The sequence below is a fragment of the Cherax quadricarinatus genome, chromosome 1 (assembly GCF_038502225.1).
Source record: "Cherax quadricarinatus isolate ZL_2023a chromosome 1, ASM3850222v1, whole genome shotgun sequence".
Lineage (NCBI taxonomy): Eukaryota > Metazoa > Arthropoda > Malacostraca > Decapoda > Parastacidae > Cherax > Cherax quadricarinatus.
In genome coordinates, this window is record NC_091292.1 from 81,958,894 (window position 1) to 81,980,079 (window position 21,186).

The following is a 21,186-nucleotide window of genomic DNA, read 5'->3' on the forward strand; positions in this document are numbered from 1 at the left end:
CAGGTCCCTCTCAAATCCAGCCCCTCTCACTAGTGGAAGTTGTCGAAGTTGATTGCAGGTCTGTACCAAGATACCCTTGTGTTGCAGTGTCTGACAGATTGAACATTAAAATGGTATAAAATACCGACAGGTTGTTAGGTAAGACACATATGCAACAGTTAGGTATCTTTATTATGAAACGTTTCGCCTACACAGTAGGCTTCTTCAGTCAAGTACAGAAAAGTTGATAGAAGCAGAAGATACTTGAAGACGATGTAATCAGTCCATCACCCTTAAAGTTTTGAGGTGGTCAGTCCCTCAGTCTGGAGAAGAGCATTGTTCCATAGTATGAAACAATATGGAGAAGAAGTGACAGGATGGAGCTTTTATAGCGCCAAGAGGTGAGACGTAGGCCACTAGGAGAGGTAAGAACTCAGATGTTGAAAGGTCAGGTCCCTCTCAAATCCAGCCCCTCTCACTAGTGGAAGTTGTCGAAGTTGATTGCAGGTCTGTACCAAGATACCCTTGTGTTGCAGTGTCTGACAGATTGAACATTAAAATGGTATAAAATACCGACAGGTTGTTAGGTAAGACACATATGCAACAGTTAGGTATCTTTATTATGAAACGTTTCGCCTACACAGTAGGCTTCTTCAGTCAAGTACAGAAAAGTTGATAGAAGCAGAAGATACTTGAAGACGATGTAATCAGTCCATCACCCTTAAAGTTTTGAGGTGGTCAGTCCCTCAGTCTGGAGAAGAGCATTGTTCCATAGTATGAAACAATATGGAGAAGAAGTGACAGGATGGAGCTTTTATAGCGCCAAGAGGTGAGACGTAGGCCACTAGGAGAGGTAAGAACTCAGATGTTGAAAGGTCAGGTCCCTCTCAAATCCAGCCCCTCTCACTAGTGGAAGTTGTCGAAGTTGATTGCAGGTCTGTACCAAGATACCCTTGTGTTGCAGTGTCTGACAGATTGAACATTAAAATGGTATAAAATACCGACAGGTTGTTAGGTAAGACACATATGCAACAGTTAGGTATCTTTATTATGAAACGTTTCGCCTACACAGTAGGCGAGGGGGCTGGATTTGAGAGGGACCTGACCTTTCAACATCTGAGTTCTTACCTCTCCTAGTGGCCTACGTCTCACCTCTTGGCGCTATAAAAGCTCCATCCTATCACTTCTTCTCCATATTGTTTCATACTATGGAACAATGCTCTTCTCCAGACTGAGGGACTGACCACCTCAAAACTTTAAGGGTGATGGACTGATTACATCGTCTTCAAGTATCTTCTGCTTCTATCAACTTTTCTGTACTTGACTGAAGAAGCCTACTGTGTAGGCGAAACGTTTCATAATAAAGATACCTAACTGTTGCATATGTGTCTTACCTAACAACCTGTCGGTATTTTATACCATTTTAATGTTCAATCTGTCAGACACTGCAACACAAGGGTATCTTGGTACAGACCTGCAATCAACTTCGACAACTTCCACTAGTGAGAGGGGCTGGATTTGAGAGGGACCTGACCTTTCAACATCTGAGTTCTTACCTCTCCTAGTGGCCTACGTCTCACCTCTTGGCGCTATAAAAGCTCCATCCTGTCACTTCTTCTCCATATTGTTTCATACTATGGAACAATGCTCTTCTCCAGACTGAGGGACTGACCACCTCAAAACTTTAAGGGTGATGGACTGATTACATCGTCTTCAAGTATCTTCTGCTTCTATCAACTTTTCTGTACTTGACTGAAGAAGCCTACTGTGTAGGCGAAACGTTTCATAATAAAGATACCTAACTGTTGCATATGTGTCTTACCTAACAACCTGTCGGTATTTTATACCATTTTAATGTTCAATCTGTCAGACACTGCAACACAAGGGTATCTTGGTACAGACCTGCAATCAACTTCGACAACTTCCACTAGTGAGAGGGGCTGGATTTGAGAGGGACCTGACCTTTCAACATCTGAGTTCTTACCTCTCCTAGTGGCCTACGTCTCACCTCTTGGCGCTATAAAAGCTCCATCCTGTCACTTCTTCTCCATATTGTTTCATACTATGGAACAATGCTCTTCTCCAGACTGAGGGACTGACCACCTCAAAACTTTAAGGGTGATGGACTGATTACATCGTCTTCAAGTATCTTCTGCTTCTATCAACTTTTCTGTACTTGACTGAAGAAGCCTACTGTGTAGGCGAAACGTTTCATAATAAAGATACCTAACTGTTGCATATGTGTCTTACCTAACAACCTGTCGGTATTTTATACCATTTTAATGTTCAGTCTTCTGGCACTGCTGGGCACTGTTGTCTTTTGGCACTGCCACAGGCATTTTTGTCTCCTGGCACTGCTACATGCACTGTTGTCTCCTGGTACAGTTGGTCACTGTCGTCTCCTGGCACTGCTGTCTCCTGCATTCAAAGCAGGTGAAATTGCAGATCTAGAGAGTGTACAGAGATCCTTTACTGCACGTATAAGTTCTGTCAAGCACCTTAACTACTGGGAACGCTTGGAAGCACTTGACTTGTACTCGTTGGAACGCAGGAGGGAGAGATATATCATAATCTACACTTGGAAAATCCTGGAAGGAATGGTCCCAAATCTGCACACAGAAATCACTCCCTACGAAAGTAAAAGACTGGACAGGCGATGCAAAATGCCCCCAATTAAAAGTAGGGGCGCCATTGGTACACTAAGAGAAAACACCATAAGTGCCCGGGGCCCAAGACTGTTCATCAGCCTCCCATCAAGCATTAGGGGAATTGCCAATAAGCCCCTGGCTGCCTTCAAGAGAGAGCTGGACAGATACCTAAAGTCAGTGCCGGATCAGCCGGGCTGTGGCTCGTACGTTGGACTGCGTGCGGCCAGCAGTAGCAGCCTGGTTGATCAGGCCCTGATCCATCGGGAGGCCTGGTCATGGACCGGGCCGCGGGGGCGTTAATCCCCGAAATAACCTCCAGGGAACCTGGCGCTGCTAAGGCCCTGTTTTCTTCTGGCACTGCTACAGGCACTGTTTCTTGGCAATGCTACAGGCACTGTTGTCTCCTGACACAGCTACAGGCACTGTTGTCTCTTTTCACTGCTACATACACTGTTTCTCCTGGCACTGCTACAGGTAATGTTATCTCTTTTCACTGCTACAGGCACTAGTAATCTCTGGCTCGTTCTACACATAACAGGTTTGCTCGCGCCTTGATGTCCTCTCCTCCCCCTACCCTTCTACAGTCCCCCACTCTTCCCCTACCCTCGTGCTACTTTGTATGGCCTATCCTTCCCTTCTCCTCCCCTTCCCTCATACCATCTCCATCTTGTAAACAATTATTGTAAATTACTCTGTGTACGTATTTATATATGTCATTCGAATTTCTCTCCCTTCCCTCCCCTCTTCTTCCCCTCTCCTATATATATATATATATATATATATATATATATATATATATATATATATATATATATATATATATATATATATATATATATACAGAGAGAGAGAGAGAGAGAGAGAGAGATAGATAGATAGATAGATAGATAGTTTCTCTTGCTCCCTCTCTCTTGTGATAGAGGTATCTTCATCAGAATACAATCTCTGGTGAGAGAAGATGCTGAGAGATGGTAATTATCAAGTGAGAGTAATTGAAGCCCTGCTGGAAGCTGACCACTGAACCTGCCCTAGCTGGTGACCCTGTCCTAGCTGATGACGCTGTCCTAGCTGATGACGCTGCCCTAGCTGATGACCCTGTCCTAGTTGATGAACCTGTCCTAGCTGATGACGCTGTCCTAGCTGATGACGCTGCCCTAGCTGATGACCCAGTCCTAGCTGATGACCCTGTCGTAGCTGATGACGCTGTTCTAGCTGATGACCCTGTCGTAGCTGATGAACCTGTCCTAGCTGATGACCCAGTCCTAGCTGATGACCCAGTCCTAGCTGATGACCCAGTCCTAGCTGATGACCCAGTCCTAGCTGATGACCCAGTCCTAGCTGATGACCCAGTTCTAGCTGATGACCCTGTCGTAGCTGATGAACCTGTCGTAGCTGATGAACCTGTCCTAGCTGATGACCCTGTCCTAGCTGATGAACCTGTCCTAGCTGATGAACCTGTCCTAGCTGATGAACCTGTCGTAGCTGATGACCCTGTCGTAGCTGATGAACCTGTCCTAGCTGATGAACCTGTCCTAGCTGATGAACCTGTCGTAGCTGATGACCCTGTCCTAGCTGATGAACCTGTCCTAGCTGATGACCCTGTCCTAGCTGATGAACCTGTCCTAGCTGATGACGCTGTTCTAGCTGATGACCCTGTCCTAGCTGATGACCCTGTCCTAGCTGATGAACTTGTCCTAGCTGATGAACTTGTCCTAGCTGATGAACCTGTCCTAGCTGATGAACTTGTCCTAGCTGATGAACCTGTCCTAGCTGATGACGCTGTTCTAGCTGATGACCCTGTCCTAGCTGATGAACCTGTCCTAGCTGATGAACCTGTCCTAGCTGATGAACCTGTCCTAGCTGATGAACTTGTCCTAGCTGATGAACCTGTCCTAGCTGATGAACCTGTCCTAGCTGATGACCCTGTCCTAGCTGATGAACTTGTCCTAGCTGATGAACTTGTCCTAGCTGATGAACCTGTCCTAGCTGATGAACCTGTCCTAGCTGATGAACCTGTCCTAGCTGATGAACTTGTCCTAGCTGATGAACTTGTCCTAGCTGATGAACCTGTCCTAGCTGATGAACCTGTCCTAGCTGATGACCCTGTCCTAGCTGATGAACTTGTCCTAGCTGATGAACTTGTCCTAGCTGATGAACCTGTCCTAGCTGATGAACTTGTCCTATCTGATGAACTTGTCCTAGCTGATGAACCTGTCCTAGCTGATGACCCTGTCCTAGCTGATGACCCTGTCCTAGCTGATGAACCTGTCCTAGCTGATGAACCTGTCCTAGCTGATGAACCTGTCCTAGCTGATGAACCTGTCGTAGCTGATGAACCTGTCGTAGCTGATGACCCTGTCCTAGCTGATGACGCTGTCCTAGCTGGTGACGCTGTCCTAGCTGATGACCCTGTCCTAGCTGATGACGCTGTCCTAGCTGGTGACGCTGTCCTAGCTGATGACCCAGTCCTAGCTGATGACCCAGTCCTAGCTGGTGACCCTGTTCTAGCTGATGACCCTGTCCTAGTTGATGACCCAGTCCTAGCTGGTGACCCAGTCCTAGCTGGTGACCCAGTCCTAGCTGGTGACCCTGTCCTAGCTGATGACCCAGTCCTAGCTGGTGACCCTGTCCTAGCTGATGAACCTGTCCTAGCTGATGAACCTGTCCTAGCTGATGAACCTGTCCTAGCTGATGAACCTGTCCTAGCTGATGAACCTGTCCTAGCTGATGAACCTGTCCTAGCTGATGAACCTGTCCTAGCTGATGAACCTGTCCTAGCTGATGAACTCCTAGCTGATGAACCTGTCCTAGCTGATGAACCTGTCCTAGCTGATGAACTTCTCCTAGCTGATGAACCTGTCCTAGCTGATGAACTTGTCCTAGCTGATGAACCTGTCCTAGCTGATGAACCTGTCCTAGCTGATGAACCTGTCCTAGCTGATGAACCTGTCCTAGCTGATGAACCTGTCCTAGCTGATGAACCTGTCCTAGCTGATGAACCTGTCCTAGCTGATGAACCTGTCCTAGCTGATGAACTTCTCCTAGCTGATGAACCTGTCCTAGCTGATGAACTTGTCCTAGCTGATGAACCTGTCCTAGCTGATGAACTTGTCCTAGCTGATGAACTTGTCCTAGCTGATGAACTTGTCCTAGCTGATGACCCTGTCCTAGCTGATGAACTTGTCCTAGCTGATGACCCTGTCCTAGCTGATGAACCTGTCCTAGCTGATGAACCTGTCCTAGCTGATGAACCTGTCCTAGCTGATGAACTTGTCCTAGCTGATGACCCTGTCCTAGCTGATGAACCTGTCCTAGCTGATGAACCTGTCCTAGCTGATGAAATTGTCCTAGCTGATGAACTTGTCCTAGCTGATGAACCTGTCCTAGCTGATGAACCTGTCCTAGCTGATGAACCTGTCCTAGCTGATGAACCTGTCCTAGCTGATGAACCTGTCCTAGCTGATGAACCTGTCCTAGCTGATGAACTTCTCCTAGCTGATGAACTTGTCCTAGCTGATGAACCTGTCCTAGCTGATGAACCTGTCCTAGCTGATGAACCTGTCCTAGCTGATGAACCTGTCCTAGCTGATGAACCTGTCCTAACTGATGAACCTGTCCTAGCTGATGACGCTGTCCTAGCTGATGAACCTGTCCTAGCTGATGAACCTGTCCTAGCTGATGACGCTGTCCTAGCTGATGGACCTGTCCTAGCTGATGAACCTGTCCTAGCTGATGACGCTGTCCTAGCTGATGAACCTGTCCTAGCTGATGAACCTGTCCTAGCTGATGAACTTGTCCTAGCTGATGAACCTGTCCTAGCTGATGACGCTGTCCTAGCTGATGAACCTGTCCTAGCTGATGAACCTGTCCTAGCTGATGAACTTGTCCTAGCTGATGAACCTGTCCTAGCTGATGACGCTGTCCTAGCTGATGAACCTGTCCTAGCTGATGAACTTGTCCTAGCTGATGAACCTGTCCTAGCTGATGACGCTGTCCTAGCTGATGAACCTGTCCTAGCTGATGAACCTGTCCTAGCTGATGAACCTGTCCTAGCTGATGAACCTGTCCTAGCTGATGAACTTGTCATAGCTGATGAACCTGTCCTAGCTGATGACGCTGTCCTAGCTGATGAACCTGTCCTAGCTGATGAACCTGTCCTAGCTGATGAACCTGTCCTAGCTGATGAACCTGTCCTAGCTGATGAACTTGTCCTAGCTGATGAACCTGTCCTAGCTGATGAACTTGTCCTAGCTGATGAACCTGTCCTAGCTGATGAACCTGTCCTAGCTGATGAACCTGTCCTAGCTGATGAACCTGTCCTAGCTGATGAACCTGTCCTAGCTGATGAACCTGTCCTAGCTGATGAACTTGTCCTAGCTGATGAACCTGTCCTAGCTGATGACGCTGTCCTAGCTGATGAACCTGTCCTAGCTGATGAACCTGTCCTAGCTGATGAACCTGTCCTAGCTGATGAACTTGTCCTAGCTGATGAACCTGTCCTAGCTGATGACGCTGTCCTAGCTGATGAACCTGTCCTAGCTGATGAACCTGTCCTAGCTGATGAACTTGTCCTAGCTGATGAACCTGTCCTAGCTGATGAACCTGTCCTAGCTGATGAACCTGTCCTAGCTGATGAACCTGTCCTAGCTGATGAACCTGTCCTAGCTGATGAACTTGTCCTAGCTGATGAACCTGTCCTAGCTGATGACGCTGTCCTAGCTGATGAACCTGTCCTAGCTGATGAACCTGTCCTAGCTGATGAACCTGTCCTAGCTGATGAACCTGTCCTAGCTGATGAACCTGTCCTAGCTGATAAACCAGTCCTAGCTGATGAACCTGTCCTAGCTGATGAACCTGTCCTAGCTGATGAACCTGTCCTAGCTGATGAACCTGTCCTAGCTGATGAACCTGTCCTAGCTGATGAACTTTTAATGTGATACTTCACCATGTTCTTATTGTTATACCTGGAGTATACCTGGAGTATACCTGGAGTATACCTGGAGTATACCTGGAGTATACCTGGAGGGTGTTCCGAGGGTCAGCGCCCCCGCAGCCAGGTCCCTGACCAAGCCTCGTGGTGGATCAGGGCCTGATTAACCAGGCTATTACTGCTCGCCGCAGTTCATCCTGACACTGATGAAGTCTCCCAACCCAGGCTGACACTACTGAAGTCTGCCAGTTTAGGCTGACACTACTGAATTTTACCAGCTCAGCCTGACACTACTGAAGTCTGCCAGCTCAGGCTAACACTACTGAAGTCTACCAGCTCAGGCTGACACTACTGAAGTCTGCCAGCTCAGGCTGACACTACTGAAGTCTGCCAGTTTAGGCTGACACTACTGAATTTTACCAGCTCAGCCTGACACTACTGAAGTCTGCCAGCTCAGGCTGACACTACTGAATTTTACCAGCTCAGCCTGACACTACTGAAGTCTGCCAGCTCAGGCTAACACTACTGAAGTCTACCAGCTCAGGCTGACACTACTGAAGTCTACCAGCTCAGGCTGACACTACTGAAGTCTGCCAGCTCAGGCTGACACTACTGAAGTCTCCCAGCTCAGGCTGACACTACTGAAGTCTACCAGCTCAGGCTGACACTACTGAAGTCTGCCAGCTCAGGCTGACACTACTGAAGTCTGCCAGCTCAGCCTGACACTACTGAAGTCTGCCAGCTCAGGCTGACACTACTGAAGTCTACCAGCTCAGGCTGACACTACTGAAGTCTGCCAGCTCAGGCTGACACTACTGAAGTCTGCCAGCTCAGGCTGACACTACTGAAGTCTCCCAGCTCAGGCTGACACTACTGAAGTCTGCCAGTTCAGGCTGACACTACTGAATTTTACCAGCTCAGCCTGACACTACTGAAGTCTGCCAGCTCAGGCTGACACTACTGAAGTCTACCAGCTCAGGCTGACACTACTGAAGTCTGCCAGCTCAGGCTGACACTACTGAAGTCTCCCAGCTCAGGCTGACACTACTGAAGTCTCCCAGCTCAGGCTGACACTACTGAAGTCTCCCAGCTCAGGCTGACACTACTGAAGTCTCCCAGCTCAGGCTGACACTACTGAAGTCTCCCAGCTCAGGCTGACACTACTGAAGTCTCCCAGCTCAGGCTGACACTACTGAAGTCTACCAGCTCAGGCTGACACTACTGAAGTCTCCCAGCTCAGGCTGACACTACTGAAGTCTCCCAGCTCAGGCTGACACTACTGAAGTCTACCAGCCCAGGCTGACACTACTGAAGTCTCCCTGCTCAGGCTGACACTACTGAAGTCTACCAGCTCAGGCTGACACTACTGAAGTCTCCCAGCTCAGGCTGACACTACTGAAGTCTACCAGCCCAGGCTGACACTACTGAAGTCTGCCAGTTCAGGCTGACACTACTGAAGTCTCCCAGCTCAGGCTGACACTACTGAAGTCTACCAGCTCAGGCTGACACTACTGAAGTCTCCCAGCTCAGGCTGACACTACTGAAGTCTACCAGCCCAGGCTGACACTACTGAAGTCTACCAGCCCAGGCTGACACTACTGAAGTCTGCCAGTTCAGGCTGACACTACTGAAGTCTGCCAGCTCAGGCTGACACTACTGAAGTATACCAGCTCGCCCTGACACTACTGAAGTCTGTCAGCTCAGGCTGACACTATTGAAGTCTACCAGCTCAGGCTGACACTATTGAAGTCTACCAGCTCAGGCTGACACTACTGAAGTCTGTCAGCTCAGGCTGACACTACTGAAGTCTGTCAGCTCAGGCTGACACTACTGAAGTCTGTCAGCTCAGGCTGACACTATTGAAGTCTACCAGCTCAGGCTGACACTGCTGAAGTCTACCAGCTTTGGCTGACACTACTGAACTCTACCAGCCCAGGCTGGCACTACTGAAGTCTACCAGCCCAGGCTGACACTACTGAAGTCTACCAGCTCAGGCTGACACTGCTGAAGTCTACCAGCTCAGGCTGACACTACTGAAGTCTACCAGCTCAGGCTGACACTACTGAAGTCTGCCAGCTCAGGCTGACACTACTGAAGTCTGCCAGCTCAGGCTGACACTACTGAAGTCTGCCAGCTCAGGCTGACACTACTGAAGTCTCCCAGCTCAAGCTGACACTACTGAAGTCTCCCAGCTCAGGCTGACACTACTGAAGTCTCCCAGCTCAGGCTGACACTACTGAAGTCTCCCAGCTCAGGCTGACGCTGAAGTCTCCCAGCTCAGGCTGACACTACTGAAGTCTCCCAGCTCAGGCTGACACTGCTGAAGTCTCCCAGCTCAGGCTGACACTACTGAAGTCTCCCAGCTCAGGCTGACGCTGAAGTCTGCCAGCTCAGGCTGACACTACTGAAGTCTCCCAGCTCAGGCTGACACTACTGAAGTCTCCCAGCTCAGGCTGACACTACTGAAGTCTCCCAGCTCAGGCTGACACTACTGAAGTCTCCCAGCTCAGGCTGACGCTGAAGTCTCCCAGCTCAGGCTGACACTACTGAAGTCTCCCAGCTCAGGCTGACACTGCTGAAGTCTCCCAGCTCAGGCTGACACTACTGAAGTCTACCAGCTCAGGCTGACACTACTGAAGTCTCCCAGCTCAAGCTGACACTGCTGAAATCTCCCAGCTCAGGCTGACACTGCTGAAGTCTCCCAGCTCAGGCTGACACTACTGAAGTCTCCCAGCTCAGGCTGACACTACTGAAGTCTCCCAGCTCAGGCTGACACTACTGAAGTCTCCCAGCTCAGGCTGACACTACTGAAGTCTCCCAGCTCAGGCTGACACTATTGAAGTCTCCCAGCTCAGGCTGACACTACTGAAGTCTCCCAGCTCAGGCTGACACTACTGAAGTCTCCCAGCTCAGGCTGACACTACTGAAGTCTCCCAGCTCAGGCTGACACTACTGAAGTCTCCCAGCTCAGGCTGACACTACTGAAGTCTCCCGGCTCAGGCTGACACTGCTGAAGTCTCCCAGCTCAGGCTGACTCTACTGAAGTCTACCAGTTCAGGCTGACACTACTGAAGTCTACCAGCTCAGGCTGACTCTACTGAAGTCTACCAGTTCAGGCTGACACTACTGAAGTCTACCAGTTCAGGCTGACACTTCTGAAGTCTACCATCTCAGGTTGATACTGCTGAAGTCTACAAGCTCAGGCTGACACTGCTAAAGTCTACCAGCCAGGGCTGACACTACTGAAGTCTACTAGCTCAGGCTGATACTACTGAAGTCTCTCAGTTCAGGCTAACTCTGTTGAAGTCTACCAGCCCGTGCTGACACTACGGAAGTCTTCCAGCTCAGTCTTACACTCCTGAAGTCTTTCAGCTCAGGCTGACACTGAGGAGATATGCTCGGTATTATACTCACTCCAAGATCCTTATTCATGAGTGAGGTTTGCAGTCTTTGATCCCCTAGACTGTACTCTGTCTGGGGTCTTCTTTGTCCTTCCCCGATCTTCATGACTGCACTTGGTGGGGTTAAATTCCAGGAGCCAGCTGGTAGTCCAGGTTTGTAGCCTGTCCAGATCCCTTTGTACTTCTACCTGATCCTCATCCCATTGAATTCTTCGCATTAGCTTCACATCGTCTGGAAACAAGGGCTCTAAATCTGTCCCCTCCGTCATATCATTCACATATACCAGAAACAACAACAGCTCTAGGATTGACCCCTGTGGAACACCGCTCCTCACTGGCGCCCACGCTGACACCTTGTTACATACCATCACTCGTTTTCTGTCATTCTCTGATCCGTTGCTGTGCCTTTCCTGTTGTACCTGCCTGCTCCCCTAGTTTTTGCACTAATTCCTAGTGTGGAGCTATGTCGAAAGCCTTCTTACAGCGCAAGAAAATGCAATCTACCCACCCCTCTGTTGTCCTAATTCTGTCGTAAAACCCCAGTAGATTTGTGACACACGGTTTCCCTTCATTGAAACCGTGCTGGTTGTCGTGTATAAGCTTACCTCATTCCTTTCTAGGTGCTCTACAACTCTTCTCCTGATAATCTTCTCCATGGCTTTGCATACTATACCTGTCGGTGACACTAGTCCGTAGTTTAATGCTTTCTCCCTTCTTAAACTTGGGACTATATTTGCTATCTTTCAAACCTCAGGTAGTTACCCTGTTTCGATAGATGTGTTGAAGATTGTTGTTAGTGGTACACACAGCACCTCTGCTTCCTCTCTCAGAACCCACGGAGAAATGTCTGGTCCCGCCACGTTTTGAGGTATCTAGTTCACTTAGCAGCCTCTTCACCTCCTCGGTTGTGTGTAGTGTGTCCAGCACTTGTTGGTGTACCCCATCATTCCGGCTTTCTGGAGTCCTTTTTGTCTCCACTGAAAATGCTTCCTTCATTCTTGTGTTGAGCTCTTCACATGCTTCTCAGTCGTTTCTTGTCTTAGGACATCAGTAGTGGGACGTCAGTGGTGGAACATCAGTGCTAGGACATCAGTGCTGGACATCACCGCTAGAATATCAGTGCTAGGACATCAGCGCTAGAATATCAGTGCTAGGACATCAGCGCTAGAATATCAGTGCTAGGACATCAGTGCTAGGACATCAGCGCTAGGACATCTCTTCATCCTGGAGAACTTTTAGTGTCGTCTCAATAAAAAGAGAGGGGAGAGATAGAGAAAGTGCAGGAGAATGGAGAAAGAAGGAATAAGGGATCACGAGGGGAGGGGAGAGGGAATAAAAAGAGGGAGGGGCAGAGGGAAAGGATGGGCGTGGGAGGATAACATTGAAAGAATTAGCAAAGGAAGGAAGAGGGGATTAGTAGTGGAAGAGAGATGTGTAGAGGGGACTTGTGAGGGAGAGAATAATGAGGGAGAGGAAGAAACGAGAGAGCTGGAAGAGGGGAAAGAGAGAGAGTATTAATATTAAGGGAGGGGATACGAAAGATTGAGGGAGAGAGAGAGAAGAAAGATTGGGGGAGGGGAGCAAGAAGAGATATTGGAAGAAGGGGGAGCGAAGATGGTGGAAGCTAAGGAAGGGGAATAGGGAAAGGGCAGAAAGGAAAAAAAAGGATATTGAAGAAGGGAAGAGGAAGTAGACGGATGGGGAGAGACCTGGTGAAGCTGAACTGGAATGTGAGACACGTAGGGAAGACCAGAGAGAGAGAGAGAGAGAGAGAGAGAGAGAGAGAGAGAGAGAGAATATTCACTGATAGTTTTCATAGAAAAATTAATGGCTTACTATGAATATAAAAACAAAGAGATGATGGGTATGAGAGAAAAGAGAAGAGAAAGGAGGAGGAGGGAGAGGAGAAACTGATGGTGTAGACGACCACGATAATGAAGAATAAAATACACAGCAATGTAGGAAAGAAATGAGGGTAAAAAAAAACTGATAATCTTATAAACTTATGATAAAGTTGAAGAAGGAAGGAACCAAACAAGGAAGGAATAAATGGAAGGAAGAGTGATAACGAGGAAGAGAAGAGTTTAGAGAAGTTAGTGATGGAATAACCTGCGTCATCCGTCAAGGTGTCTTACTAACAAAACTAAGATAGCAGACATATTAAGCAAATATCTTAAATTATCTTCCAAGATAATTGTAGATATAAATCCAGATATTCTCCAGTTAAGCTTTTTTGAGAGGCCTAGTTCCTAGGCCTATTGTGTATCCATATGTTCTTGTGCTACCATCCACAGGATGGATATGAGGTGCACAAACTAGCCCTTCAGGCAGTGAAATTTGTTGGTGGACTGAGGATAGGATGGTGTAGAGCAAGTTGAAGGACTGAGGATAGGATGGTGTAGAGCAAGTTGAAGGACTGAGGATAGGATGGTGTAGAGCAAGTTGAAGGATTGAGGATAGGATGGTGTAGAGCAGGATGAAGGACTGAGGATAGGATGGTGTAGAGCAGGTTGAAGGACTGAGGATAGGATGGTGTAGAGCAGGATGAAGGACTGAGGATAGGATGGTGTAGAGCAGCTTGAAGGACTGAGGATAGGATGGTGTAGAGCAGGTTGAAGGACTGAAGATAGGATGGTGTAGAGCAGGTTGAAGGACTGAGGATAGGATGGTGTAGAGCAGGTTGAAGGACTGAGGATAGGATGGTGTAGAGCAGGTTGAAGGACTGAAGATAGGATGGTGTAGAGCAGGATGAAGGACTGAGGATAGGATGGTGTAGAGCAGGTTGAAGGACTGAGGATAGGATGGTGTAGAGCAGGTTGAAGGACTGAAGATAGGATGGTGTAGAGCAGGATGAAGGACTGAGGATAGGATGGTGTAGAGCAGGTTGAAGGACTGAGGATAGGATGGTGTAGAGCAGGTTGAAGGACTGAAGATAGGATGGTGTAGAGCAGGTTGAAGGACTGAAGATAGGATGGTGTAGAGCAAGTTGAAGGACTGAAGATAGGATGGTGTAGAGCAGGTTGAAGGACTGAAGATAGGATGGTGTAGAGCAGGTTGAAGGACTAAGGATAGGATGGTGTAGAGCAGGTTGAAGGACTGAAGATAGGATGGTGTAGAGCAAGTTGAAGGACTGAAGATAGGATGGTGTAGAGCAGGTTGAAGGACTGAAGATAGGATGGTGTAGAGCAGGTTGAAGGACTGAAGATAGGATGGTGTAGAGCAGGTTGAAGGACTGAAGATAGGATGGTGTAGAGCAAGTTGAAGGACTGAAGATAGGATGGTGTAGAGCAAGTTGAAGGACTGAAGATAGGATGGTGTAGAGCAAGTTGAAGGACTGAAGATAGGATGGTGTAGAGCAGGTTGAAGGACTGAAGATAGGATGGTGTAGAGCAGGTTGAAGGACTAAAGATAGGATGGTGTAGAGCAAGTTGAAGGACTGAAGATAGGATGGTGTAGAGCAGGTTGAAGGACTGAAGATAGGATGGTGTAGAGCAGGTTGAAGGACTGAAGATAGGATGGTGTAGAGCAAGTTGAAGGACTGAAGATAGGATGGTGTAGAGCAAGTTGAAGGACTGAAGATAGGATGGTGTAGAGCAAGTTGAAGGACTGAAGATAGGATGGTGTAGAGCAGGTTGAAGGACTGAAGATAGGATGGTGTAGAGCAGGTTGAAGGACTGAAGATAGGATGGTGTAGAGCAAGTTGAAGGACTGAAGATAGGATGGTGTAGAGCAGGTTGAAGGACTGAAGATAGGATGGTGTAGAGCAAGTTGAAGGACTGAAGATAGGATGGTGTAGAGCAGGTTGAAGGACTGAGGATAGGATGGTGTAGAGCAGGTTGAAGGACTGAAGATAGGATGGTGTAGAGCAGGTTGAAGGACTGAAGATAGGATGGTGTAGAGCAAGTTGAAGGACTGAAGATAGGATGGTGTAGAGCAGGTTGAAGGACTGAGGATAGGATGGTGTAGAGCAGGTTGAAGGACCGAAGATAGGATGGTGTAGAGCAGGTTGAAGGACTGAAGATAGGATGGTGTAGAGCAGGTTGAAGGACTGAAGATAGGATGGTGTAGAGCAGGTTGAAGGACTGAAGATAGGATGGTGTAGAGCAGGTTGAAGGACTGAAGATAGGATGGTGTAGAGCAGGTTGAAGGATTGAGGATAGGATGGTGTAGAGCAGGTTGAAGGACTGAAGATAGAATGGTGTAGAGCAAGTTGAAGGACTGAAGATAGGATGGTGTAGAGCAGGTTGAAGGACTGAAGATAGGATGGTGTAGAGCAAGTTGAAGGACTGAAGATAGGATGGTGTAGAGCAGGTTGAAGGACTGAAGATAGGATGGTGTAGAGCAGGTTGAAGGACTGAAGATAGGATGGTGTAGAGCAGGTTGAAGGACTGAAGATAGGATGGTGTAGAGCAGGTTGAAGGACTGAAGATAGGATGGTGTAGAGCATGGTTGAAGGACTGAAGATAGGATGGTGTAGAGCAGGTTGAAGGACTGAAGGATAGGATGGTGTAGAGCAGCAAGTTGAAGGACTGAAGATAGGATGGTGTAGAGCAGGTTGAAGGACTGAAGATAGGATGGTGTAGAGCAGGTTGAAGGACTGAAGATAGGATGGTGTAGAGCAGGTTGAAGGACTGAAGATAGGATGGTGTAGAGCAGGTTGAAGGACTGAAGATAGGATGGTGTAGAGCAGGTTGAAGGACTGAAGATAGGATGGTGTAGAGCAAGTTGAAGGAATGACGATAGGTTGGTGTAGAGCTGAAGATAGGATGGTGTAGCAGGTTGAAGGACTGAAGATAGGATGGTGTAAAGCAAGTTGAAGGACTGAGGATAGGATGGTGTAGAGCAAGTTGAAGGACTGAAGATAGGATGGTGTAGAGCAAGTTGAAGGACTGAAGATAGGATGGTGTAGAGCAGGTTGAAGGACTGAAGATAGGATGGTGTAGAGCAGGTTGAAGGACTGAAGATAGGATGGTGTAGAGCAAGTTGAAGGACTGAAGATAGGATGGTGTAGAGCAGGTTGAAGGACTGAAGATAGGATGGTGTAGAGCAGGTTGAAGGACTGAAGATAGGATGGTGTAGAGCAAGTTGAAGGACTGAAGATAGGATGGTGTAGAGCAGGTTGAAGGACTGAAGATAGGATGGTGTAGAGCAAGTTGAAGGACTGAAGATAGGATGGTGTAGAGCAGGTTGAAGGACTGAGGATAGGATGGTGTAGAGCAGGTTGAAGGACTGAGGATAGGATGGTGTAGAGCAGGTTGAAGGACTGAAGATAGGATGGTGTAGAGCAAGTTGAAGGACTGAGGATAGGATGGTGTAGAGCAAGTTGAAGGACTGAAGATAGGATGGTGTAGAGCAGGTTGAAGGACTGAAGATAGGATGGTGTAGAGCAGGTTGAAGGACTGAAGATAGGATGGTGTAGAGCAGGTTGAAGGACTGAGGATAGGATGGTGTAGAGCAAGTTGAAGGACTGAGGATAGGATGGTGTAGAGCGGGTTGAAGGACTGAGGATAGGATGGTGTAGAGCAAGTTGAAGGACTGAAGATAGGATGGTGTAGAGCAAGTTGAAGGACTGAAGATAGGATGGTGTAGAGCAAGTTGAAGGACTGAAGATAGGATGGTGTAGAGCAAGTTGAAGGACTGAGGATAGGATGGTGTAGAGCAAGTTGAAGGACTGAGGATAGGATGGTGTAGAGCAAGTTGAAGGACTGAGGATAGGATGGTGTAGAGCAAGTTGAAGGACTGAAGATAGGATGGTGTAGAGCAAGTTGAAGGACTGAGGATAGGATGGTGTAGAGCAAGTTGAAGGACTGAGGATAGGATGGTGTAGAGCAAGTTGAAGGACTGAGGATAGGATGGTGTAGAGCAAGTTGAAGGACTGAGGATAGGATGGTGTAGAGCAAGTTGAAGGACTGAGGATAGGATGGTGTAGAGCAAGTTGAAGGACTGAGGATAGGATGGTGTAGAGCAAGTTGAAGGACTGAGGAGAGGATGGTGTAGAGCGGGTTGAAGGACTGAGGATAGGATGGTGTAGAGCAAGTTGAAGGACTGAGGAGAGGATGGTGTAGAGCGGGTTGAAGGACTGAGGATAGGATGGTGTAGAGCAAGTTGAAGGACTGAAGATAGGATGGTGTAGAGCAAGTTGAAGGACTGAAGATAGGATGGTGTAGAGCAAGTTGAAGGACTGAAGATAGGATGGTGTAGAGCAAGTTGAAGGACTGAAGATAGGATGGTGTAGAGCAAGTTGAAGGACTGAGGATAGGATGGTGTAGAGCAGGTTGAAGGACTGAAGATAGGATGGTGTAGAGCAAGTTGAAGGACTGAAGATAGGATGGTGTAGAGCAAGTTGAAGGACTGAAGATAGGATGGTGTAGAGCAAGTTGAAGGACTGAAGATAGGATGGTGTAGAGCAAGTTGAAGGACTGAGGAGAGGATGGTGTAGAGCGGGTTGAAGGACTGAGGATAGGATGGTGTAGAGCAAGTTGAAGGACTGAAGATAGGATGGTGTAGAGCAAGTTGAAGGACTGAAGATAGGATGGTGTAGAGCAGGTTGAAGGACTGAGGATAGGATGGTGTAGAGCGGGTTGAAGGACTGAGGATAGGATGGTGTAGAGCAAGTTGAAGGACTGAAGATAGGATGGTGTAGAGCAGGTTGAAGGACTGAAAATAGGATGGTGTAGAGCAGGCTGAAGGACTGAGGATAGGAAGGTGTAGAGCGGGTTGAAGAACTGAGGATAGGATAGTGTAGAGCGGGTTGAAGGACTGAGGATAGGATGGTGTAGAGCGGGTTCAAGGACTGAAGATAGGATGGTGTAGAGCAAGTTGAAGGACTGAAGATAGGATGGTGTAGAGCAAGTTGAAGGACTGAGGAGAGGATGGTGTAGAGCGGGTTGAAGGACTGAGGATAGGATGGTGTAGAGCAAGTTGAAGGACTGAGGATAGGATGGTGTAGAGCAGGATGAAGGACTGAGGATAGGATGGTGTAGAGCAGGATGAAGGACTGAGGATAGGATGGTGTAGAGCGGGTTGAAGAACTGAGGATATAATGGTGTAGAGCAAGTTGAAGGACTGAGGATAGGATGGTGTAGAGCAGGATGAAGGACTGAGGATAGGATGGTGTAGAGCGGGTTGAAGGACTGAGGATAGGATGGTGTAGAGCAAGTTGAAGGACTGAGGATAGGATGGTGTAGAGCAGGATGAAGGACTGAGGATAGGATGGTGTAGAGCAAGTTGAAGGACTGAGGATAGGATGGTGTAGAGCAGGATGAAGGACTGAGGATAGGATGGTGTAGAGCGGGTTGAAGGACTGAGGATAGGATGGTGTAGAGCAAGTTGAAGGACTGAGGATAGGATGGTGTAGAGCAGGATGAAGGACTGAGGATAGGATTGTGTAGAGCAGGATGAAGGACTGAGGATAGGATGGTGTAGAGCGGGTTGAAGAACTGAGGATATAATGGTGTAGAGCAAGTTGAAGGACTGAGGATAGGATGGTGTAGAGCAGGATGAAGGACTGAGGATAGGATGGTGTAGAGCGGGTTGAAGGAGTGAGGATAGGATGGTGTAGAGCAAGTTGAAGGACTGAGGATAGGATGGTGTAGAGCAGGATGAAGGACTGAGGATAGGATGGTGTAGAGCAAGTTGAAGGACTGAGGATAGGATGGTGTAGAGCAAGTTGAAGGACTGAGGATAGGATGGTGTAGAGCAAGTTGAAGGACTGAGGATAGGATGGTGTAGAGCGGGTTGAAGGACTGAGGATAGGATGGTGTAGAGCAGGATGAAGGACTGAAGATAGGATGGTGTAGAGCAAGTTGAAGGACTGAAGATAGGATGGTGTAGAGCAGGATGAAGGACTGAAGATAGGATGGTGTAGAGCAGGATGAAGGACTGAAGATAGGATGGTGTAGAGCAGGATGAAGGACTGAAGATAGGATGGTGTAGAGCAGGATGAAGGACTGAAGATAGGATGGTGTAGAGCAGGATGAAGGACTGAAGATAGGATGGTGTAGAGCAGGATGAAGAACTGAGGATAGGATGGTGTAGAGCAGGATGAAGGACTGAGGATAGGATGGTGTAGAGCAGGATGAAGGACTGAGGATAGGATGGTGTAGAGCAGGATGAAGGACTGAGGATAGGATGGTGTAGAGCAGGATGAAGGACTGAAGATAGGATGGTGTAGAGCAGGATGAAGGACTGAAGATAGGATGGTGTAGAGCAGGATGAAGGACTGAGGATAGGATGGTGTAGAGCAGGATGAAGGACTGAGGATAGGATGGTGTAGAGCAGGATGAAGGACTGAGGATAGGATGGTGTAGAGCAGGATGAAGGACTGAAGATAGGATGGTGTAGAGCAGGATGAAGGACTGAGGATAGGATGGTGTAGAGCAGGATGAAGGACTGAGGATAGGATGGTGTAGAGCAGGATGAAGGACTGAGGATAGGATGGTGTAGAGCAGGATGAAGGACTGAGGATAGGATGGTGTAGAGCAGGATGAAGGACTGAGGATAGGATGGTGTAGAGCAGGATGAAGGACTGAAGATAGGATGGTGTAGAGCAGGATGAAGGACTGAAGATAGGATGGTGTAGAGCAGGATGAAGGACTGAGGATAGGATGGTGTAGAGCAGGATGAAGGACTGAGGATAGGATGGTGTAGAGCAGGATGAAGGACTGAGGATAGGATGGTGTAGAGCAGGATGAAGGACTGAGGATAGGATGGTGTAGAGCAGGATGAAGGACTGAGGATAGGATGGTGTAGAGCAGGATGAAGGACTGAGGATAGGATGGTGTAGAGCAGGATGAAGGACTGAAGATAGGATGGTGTAGAGCAGGATGAAGGACTGAGGATAGGATGGTGTAGAGCAGGATGAAGGACTGAGGATAGGATGGTGTAGAGCAGGATGAAGGACTGAGGATAGGATGGTGTAGAGCAGGATGAAGGACTGAGGATAGGATGGTGTAGAGCAGGATGAAGGACTGAAGATAGGATGGTGTAGAGCAGGTTGAAGGACTGAAGATAGGATGGTGTAGAGCAGGTTGAAGGACTGAAGATAGGATGGTGTAGAGCAGGTTGAAGGACTGAAGATAGGATGGTGTAGAGCAGGTTGAAGGACTGAAGATAGGATGGTGTAGAGCAGGTTGAAGGACTGAAGATAGGATGGTGTAGAGCAGGTTGAAGGACTGAAGATAGGATGGTGTAGAGCAGGTTGAAGGACTGAAGATAGGATGGTGTAGAGCAGGTTGAAGGACTGAAGATAGGATGGTGTAGAGCAGGTTGAAGGACTGAAGATAGGATGGTGTAGAGCAGGTTGAAGGACTGAAGATAGGATGGTGTAGAGCAGGTTGAAGGACTGAAGATAGGATGGTGTAGAGCAGGTTGAAGGACTGAAGATAGGATGGTGTAGAGCAGGTTGAAGGACTGAAGATAGGATGGTGTAGAGCAGGTTGAAGGACTGAAGATAGGATGGTGTAGAGCAGGTTGAAGGACTGAAGATAGGATGGTGTAGAGCAGGTTGAAGGACTGAAGATAGGATGGTGTAGAGCAGGTTGAAGGACTGAAGATAGGATGGTGTAGAGCAGGATGAAGGACTGAAGATAGGATGGTGTAGAGCAGGTTGAAGGACCGAAGATAGGATGGTGTAGAGCAGGTTGAAGGACTGAAGATAGGATGGTGTAGAGCAGGTTGAAGGACTGAAGATAGGATGGTGTAGAGCAGGATGAAGGAAGAAGTTTGGTTGTTAACATGTTATGTTTAACGTCTTGGTTGTAATAAATACAGGTTGGTTTACGCTAACTCTAACTCACTATATTTTTACTTATTTCAGCTTGGTTTTCACACTTGAAGTGTCAGAAGTTTAGTGGTGTCAGAAGTTTAGTGGTGTCAGAAGTTTAGTGTTGTCAGAGGTTTTGTAGTGTCAGAAGTTTAGTGTTATCAGAAGTTTAGTGTTGTCAGAAGTTTAGTGTTGTCAGAAGTTTTGTGGTGTCAGAAGTTTAGTGTTGTCAGAAGTTTAGTGGTGTCAGAAGTTTAGTGTTGTCAGAGGTTTTGTAGTGTCAGAAGTTTAGTGTTATCAGAAGTTTAGTGTTGTCAGAAGTTTAGTGTTGTCAGAAGTTTTGTGGTGTCAGAAGTTTAGTGTTGTCAGAAGTTTAGTGTTGTCAGAAGTTTAGTGTTGTCAGAAGTTTAGTGTTGTCAGAAGTTTAGTGGTGTCAGAAGTTTAGTGTTGTCAGAGGTTTTGTAG